Raw genomic sequence first — 7,518 nt, forward strand, 5'->3', positions numbered from 1 at the left:
CTTCTATTTTTATTTTTTTATAAGCGAGGTGCAATGAACATGCAAAAGTGGTATAAATTTCCGCCCGCAATTCGGTGATCTGAGCTCCTCCATCCCAAAGACGATTTCCCGCACGTCATAAACCGTGGCTGGGGAAACCGTGGATAACATCACACAAACATTTGTGGTTAGTGTGGCATTTTCCTCTTATTGTTGTGCAATGTTTATGTACCTATGGACATTTATTTAGTGCCAAGACATGGTTAGAAAGTGTATTATTTGTAAAGTTTTATTTAAAAATGGCGAGCAGCGGTCTTTTCACAGGTAAGTAAACAAGCAACATGGGCGGCGTTTGAGGAATTACATAAAGGTGTTTTACATTTGTTACTTAATTACTTAAATTATTAAAAAGATATATTTTTTAATTGTTCAACTTATTTTTTGCTGTTTCAGTAATATTATAAGTATATTATGAGTGTATTACTCATAATGTACTGTATTTTTTAGATTTCTTAAGAATCTGGAACGGATAAACTTGTGGAAGCTCTCCCTAGGTGATTTCAATATTACCGACAACATTTTTGTTTGTTCTGATCATTTTGCGATTAATAATTTTCTGACAAAGCCATCAGGTATAAAGTAGGTAAAGGAGAGGCAGCTATTTGCACTTGCCGCAACAAAAACCAGAAAATAGGCTTGTTATCTACGAGTAGGTACTACAAATAAGGCTACAGATCTTTCTGAACTATATTTGAAATTTGGTGACACATCACCAAAACATTGATCAATTTTAACTGCATCAGAAATAGGAATGGATTCACCCAATCGTAATAAAATTATAAACGTGAAGTAAGTTATAAAAATATAATTAACACATTATATATTCTTTGTATAGTATCTACAACTAATACCCAATAATTTTGCTATCTGCTTACCTATCTAACATTTTTTTTATTTAGTATATTTTAAACAATACCAAGAAAATTCTACCTTGTTACCTATTTATATATTACCATTTTATTTTATATAAACACTAACGTAAGTGTTTATATAAAATACATCTGGAATAGATAATTCATCATTTTTAGGAAAAGGCCTTATCCACGATATTTTGGAGAATGCCATACTTCTGACATGGATAGTCCAAAAAGAGCAAGAAAAAATTGGAGTATTTGTAAGAAAAAAATTAAAATGCAAACAATAAAGATCCGAAGTCTGCAGCAGGCAAAGAGTCGTCTAAAAGCCAGAATTTGTAGCGTTAATTCTCTTCTGAAATTTTTGAAAAAGAAATATGACAACAGAAACTGCTGTATCATTCATGTAAGTTGAAAAATACTTATCCTTTCTGTGTCTGTAAACAATATGTATTTTTAGGAATGTTAGGTGAAATCTGTCAAAGATCAAGAAAATGACAATCTCGTAAAAAGTATTCACCTGAGTTTGCCTTAACGTTAAGCTTTTATTCAACAGATGCTTATAATTATGCAAGAAGAAGTTTTAACATGGTTTTGCCACATATAAAAACAATTTCTAAGTGGTACAGATCTATAGATGGAATACCTGGATTTGCTATTGAAGTATTGGCTGCTGTTAAAATGAAAGTAAGAGAAACAAACAGTGAAATTTTGGGCAATTTGGTATTTGACGAAACGTCTATAATGGAAAGTTTTGAGTAGAATGGGAAGCGATTCACAGGATATGTTGATGTCGGCACTGAAGTATATGGGGTAATATTCCAGAAGCTACGGAAGCCCTTGCTTTTATGGTTGCTATAAATAGTCATTGGAAAATACCTGTTGGGTACTTCTTGACAAACGGTTTAAGTGGTGGAGAAAAAGCTAATTTGTTAATAAAATGTTTAGAATTTTTAAGTGAATTAGGTATCAAAATAGTTTCTGTTACTTTTGATGGTGCTCCTTCAAATATCAAATTACGGCTTTACCATAAATGTTAATGTTAATATTAATAAGTAGGTAGATTGTAAGTTTGTAGCATTTTAGGTTATTTGTTGACTTATTACTGTTTCAAATTGGTTTTCTAATAAAAACTAGAAAAATAAACCAAATATTTGTCTTTTTATGATTTCTATAAGTCACTAGTGGGTTTTATAAGTCATAACTTACTAGTGACTTATGACTTATTAGAACTCACTAGTGACTTATAGGCCACATTATTCCTTTAAAACCAAAAAAAATATAGTATCATTATATACAAGTGTTGGGTAATAGTATATTAAGTAATAAGTGTTGTAAAAAGCATTTTACGCACGAATGGAAAAGTTACGCACGACGCCGCTTAGCGGCGAGTGCGTAATTCTATGAGTGCGTAATTGCATTACACCACGTATTACGTACTATACTTTACCTACGACCACTACTTTAAATAAAAACACACCATCTGCGATCAATGCAAGATTCCTATTACGTCGTACGGTAAAAAAACGCACAGCTTGGTAAAAAAATCGTAGTTTTCCTAGCAACCGCCTAGCAACGGTCAATACAAACAGTATTGTATTGGCCGTTGCTAGGCGGTTGCTAGGAAAACTGTGCGATTTTTTTACCGTACGTAATAGGAATCTTACATTGATCGCAGACGGTGTGTTTTTAAGTATTTACAGTAGTGGTCGTAGGTAAAAGCATTTAATTAATCAATACTGGTGTCAAAACAATCTGAGTATAGTAAAAACAGTTTATTATTTTTACTTGAATTTTTAACGTCTCATTATATCACCAATATCTAAAAATTATTTATAAAATGAGTAATCCTTTTCAAATGTGTAGGTATTTTGTAAATTTTAATATTTTGTCTTTTTTGACAGTACGCCACTGCCGTTGTGTCTCATTGTTTACATTTGACACTACCTTTATTTATTAGGTAGTTCTTTGTTTAGATGTTTGCTACAGTTATAACACATGTATAAGAATACACAAAGCTCCTTCTAGTGGTTAGAATTCGTTGGCTCAGAGCATTTCAAACCATGCTTTACACTACTACTTTTGCACACTGTTTAGTGCAATTACAACTTATATTTTTCAATAAGTTCCCTGGAAGTAATTGCTCTTTAGTTTGAATTGGCTCTAACCCATTTTTTCAAGCTGCCAACCAATTGCCAAAATGTCAATTTTCAGTTGTTTATTTAAATAATTATTGTTTAAACAATTTTATAATATTTAAACAAACTTACAAGTATTACGTGGTGCAACATGCAAACATTTTGGTCATGAATATTAACATAGTAAATAAATAAACATAATAAATTAATCATTTTTAAAGTAACTGTTTATCGGCATGTCAAAAGTCCAATAATTAATAATAATAGGTAGTTGAAAATATGATAATTGAATTTTTTAAGTTGCGAGACATCGATTTAGAAAAAAATCATCAAAATTGGTCCATTAGAAGCTAGGATAAATGAAATTTTTCCGAGCGTCGCAGTTTTGAACTCGAGAATACAGATCGGAGTAGCTGTGTGTTTGCTTCCCCCACCACTAATACCTCATTGATTTCACGCGGTCTTGAATATCTGAGTGACATTTTAAATGGGACGCCCGTGATTGCAAATTTTGAAAATTTATATGGAAAGTACTCAGAATAACAAACCTATTGGTTCAAAAAACAGCCCTTATAATTTTGCTGTAAATAAGGGTTAACTTTAACGGGCTATAACTCCGAAAATAATGGGCGGATCATGAAGTTTTTTTTTTTAAATACTCGCCTTTCCGAGTACTTTCAAACCATATTTTAAAATAAAAAAAATTTGAAAAAACATTAAATTATTGCAATTGTTTATAAGCGTGAAAATTGCGAAAATGTTTAAACAATCACCAGGGCTCACCTAATCGTCCGATTTAAATTTTTCAAAAAGCATTTTAAAGCTTGAGCTCTTCTTTTTGTGGTGAAATTTTCAAGTATTCAAAGGCTTTAGATTTTTAGGAATTTGACTTAGAAAATTGTTTAATTAAAAAAAAATTTAAACAATTATGTAAAAACTATTGAACCGAATTGGATGAAATTTGGTGTGATAATTTTATACACTAAGAAGTTTAATTGGGAAAAGTATGAAGATCATAGGTATTATTCAAGTGTCTGAAAAAAATTGACAAATAAACTAGCACTTTTTGCAATTTTTTAAATGATTTTTCTGATTTTTGTAACAACAATAATTATTTTTTTGAATTGCAACTAACTCTATCTTATTCAAAATTTAACTACAAAACTTTTTTCCGATTCCATTTTTGTCGAAAACGAATAGTTGCTAAGTTGTCGACTAGAAATCCAAGAAAAAAATTATGTTTTTTTGCTATTTTTTATACTTTTTTGCAATAACAATTAAGCCCACGTTTTTTATTTGCATAGAAAAATTATCATTTCTTATGTTATTTAGAAGCCGTTAAAGCAAAAATCTTTGATCATATGCGTTTTACCCAATCCGAAACAGATACCACCTGGACTACTATTACTCTGCGTAAATTCTGGTGCGGGACACCGGGCAACGCTGAAGTAAACACGAAGGCTGCCTAAGAACACGCCGAATGTTACAGGTGCTCTGTCATGTGGGTTGAGAAAGACGGTGGAATTTGTGGGTTACCAAAAATATTCTTCTCGGGCCTGCAGTAATTCCACACTTAAAGCGTACAAATCTTTTCGGACTTGCACTCGGTTGGAACGGACAATAATAAAAGGAAAATAATTCTTACCGAGTTCACTGGCTATTCTTGGCTGGCTTCGGTGGATACTACTTGCTGCTGATGGACTTCTGGATGGTATTGAGTTCTGGATAGGAACTGCCAGTTTCGGAGCATGTAATGTTGTAGTTCTGAAAGCCGAGTCCTGAATGAACGAGCCGACCGCGCCAATATCCTTGGCAGGAAAAATGACCTCGGATGGAGCGGGGTCGAGCGGGATTATCGCTCTTTACCCACTTCATCGCTGTAGACCCGGACGCCTCGTAGAGGTAGGCTCTTTCCCCGTCATTCGATCGGTTCATAGGGCCTCCTCCTGTCCTTGATGGGCCCCGCCGGCTAGGGCTCTTTCTTCTGGGGCTCTTTTTTCTTCGCCGGCTCGTCTGTGTAAACCCCCGGGGGTGTCGTGTATAGATCGCAAACGACGACAGTCGTTTGTGACCGGGGTGGTGGTTGTGGGTGAGGTCGTGCAGCTATGCAGTTTAGGAAGCGCTTTGCTAAGGTGGCCCTTAGGTTAGCACGGGAGGGGAGAGTGGGATAAGGAAGGTAGGGGGGACTGAGTGTGTGTGTGTCGTCGTTTTTGTCTCTTGATCCTGGCGGTACTGAAACAGACAGAAAAACGTCGACTCACTCTGCGTCCAGGAGTTGATGTCTTGGCCGCTTGCGTCTGCCGGCAGCCTCTTCGGGTCGGTAGTCCACCGCGTTCCGGATCAGCGGGTTGCTGTGGATTTCGGCGCGCTCGAAAAGCTTTCTCGCGCGCTCTCTGATCGCTTCCAGGGCTGAGGATCCCAGATCCCGGGGAATATCGCTGTTGCGGACGAACCAAGGGGCCCCCGTCGCGCAACGGAGGGCGATATTCTCGACGGCTTGCACCCGGGCTAGGTGCGTCTTCGCTACGCGGTTCCAGCGTACGTTAGCTGTGGCTGCAGTACTGCCCTGATGAGGGTTAGCTTATTCCGCAGGCAGAGACGGCTGTCCCTGCACAGAAGCGGATAAAGCTTCTCCCTCACCATCCTCGCTTTGCGCGGCACAGCGTCGACGTGCGGCTTCCACATCAGCGTGCGATCCAGGGTTACCCCTATGTACTTGACGGTGGTCGCCCACTGGATATCTTCTCGTCGTGTCTCAACGTGTCTCTGTTGGCGCGTTCGGTATCTACGAGAAAACATAATACCTGTGCATTTCTCCGGGTTGATCGCCACCTTCCACCTGTTGCACCAGTCTTCTAGTTGGCTTACAGCTCTTTGGAGGTACCTCTTCGCCATATCGGGGTTCAGGGAACGGGCCGTTATGGCGGTGTCATCGGCGTAGAGGCACACGGTAGTGCGCTCTGTACTAGGCATATCGGATGTATAGATGTTGAACAGGTGCGGTGATAGCACGGCTCCTTGGAGGACGCCTCGATAGGTGGATAGGGCCCCTTCCACCTTCGCACACAGCTTCCCGCCTCTAAGGAAGGACTCCATCAGTTTGACCAGACCGATAGGGTAGCCAAAGTCGAGCATCTTTGCCAGAAGCCCATCGTGCCAGACCCTGTCGAAGGCCTTGGCGACGTCCAGGAAGACTGCCACGGTGGATTCTCGGTTATTGAAACCTGCGGACAGATGTTCTACTAACCTGAGTATCTGCTGCTCCGTTGAGTGACCGCTGCGGTAGGCGGGGTTGCTCGTCGGGGATGACTCGCAATTCGTACGAGCTCTCACGTAGTCTGGTCAGGAAGATCCCCTCCGCTACCTTGCTCATCATCGGCAGGAGACTGATGGGCCTGTAACTGGAGCAAAGGTTAGATTCTTACCTGGTTTCGGGTAGAAGATGACGTCGGCTCTCTTCCACCTGTCGGGGAATCTTCGCAGTCTCAGGATGGCGTTGACGATGTTGAGCAGCGCCATCACTCCCTTGTGGGGGAGCTTTCTGAGGATTCGGTTTCCGATCTGATCACATCCGGGTGCCTTGCGGGGGTTAAGGCGCCGCAGGATGTCCCTCACCTCCTCGGTTGTCGCCGGCCTAATGTCGTCCCTGTCGGGTTGACGTCTGTACGCGTCGTTCCACCTCGTCGGCGTGGTCCTCGTCTTCGTCGTCACGAAGGTTTTCCCTACACTGTAATTCGAGGCTGTCGGCAAATGCTTTGGCCTTTTCATACCTAGTATAGACGATCCCGTTCTCTCCGTGAAGCGGAGTGGTCCTCAGCGCCCGTTGCATCGTCCACAGGCTGCGGTCTTCCGAGTTCAGTGACTCCAGATGTCGTTGCCACGAGTCCTGGTAGTGCTCCTCTAGGGCCGCCTCCGGTTCAGCTGGTTTAACGTCTGCTTATCCCGGGGGTGTGCTGACCTCGTGACTCTTCTCCGTCGTTTCCGTGGTGCTGCCTTCCAAGGCGATGTGGATATCCGTCTCAAGGCTCGCGAGGGCAGATCCGCCGCGTCGCGGACGCCCGGAATGGGTGCGCATATTCGTTGCATTTCTGCGCGGAATAGGCCCCAGTCGGTCCACCGCTTCGCAACGGTGTCCTCGCCGCGACGCTCGTCTCCTAGAGTTAGGATAATAGGAGCATGGTCCGTCGCCCCCTCGTAGTGCGTTGCTAGATCGGCGGCCATCGGTATTGCCCTGAGCAAAGCGATATCCAACACGTCTGGTCTTCCAACTGCACCGTAGTACGTCGACCCATCGGGTCCATACGCTGCAACATCCTCGTGGTTCTGCAAGAATTGCAGAAGCACCCTGCCACGCGTGGTGGTGGTCGTGCTGCGCCATTCCGGCGATTTCGCGTTAAAGTCCCCAATGGCTACGGTTTGGAGCCACGTCTCCAGGACCGCGCGTAAATCGTGATCGGTGAGCGGGAGCTGAAGGGGTTGATAACAGG

The 7,518-nt window shown here is 41.3% G+C and overlaps 1 long non-coding RNA gene across 1 annotated transcript; it reads left to right on the plus strand.

Annotated features, from left to right (window-relative positions):
• The first annotated feature begins 736 nt into the window (after positions 1-736).
• Positions 737-1,129, plus strand: LOC108914865. The gene is made up of 2 exons (XR_001964689.1): positions 737-828; positions 1,068-1,129. It is a non-coding gene; the product is annotated as an uncharacterized LOC108914865 (long non-coding RNA).
• The last annotated feature ends 6,389 nt before the right edge of the window (positions 1,130-7,518 follow it).

Source organism: Anoplophora glabripennis, unplaced genomic scaffold (assembly GCF_000390285.2).
Source record: "Anoplophora glabripennis isolate ALB-LARVAE unplaced genomic scaffold, Agla_2.0 scaffold1227, whole genome shotgun sequence".
Classification (NCBI taxonomy): Eukaryota; Metazoa; Arthropoda; class Insecta; order Coleoptera; family Cerambycidae; genus Anoplophora; species Anoplophora glabripennis.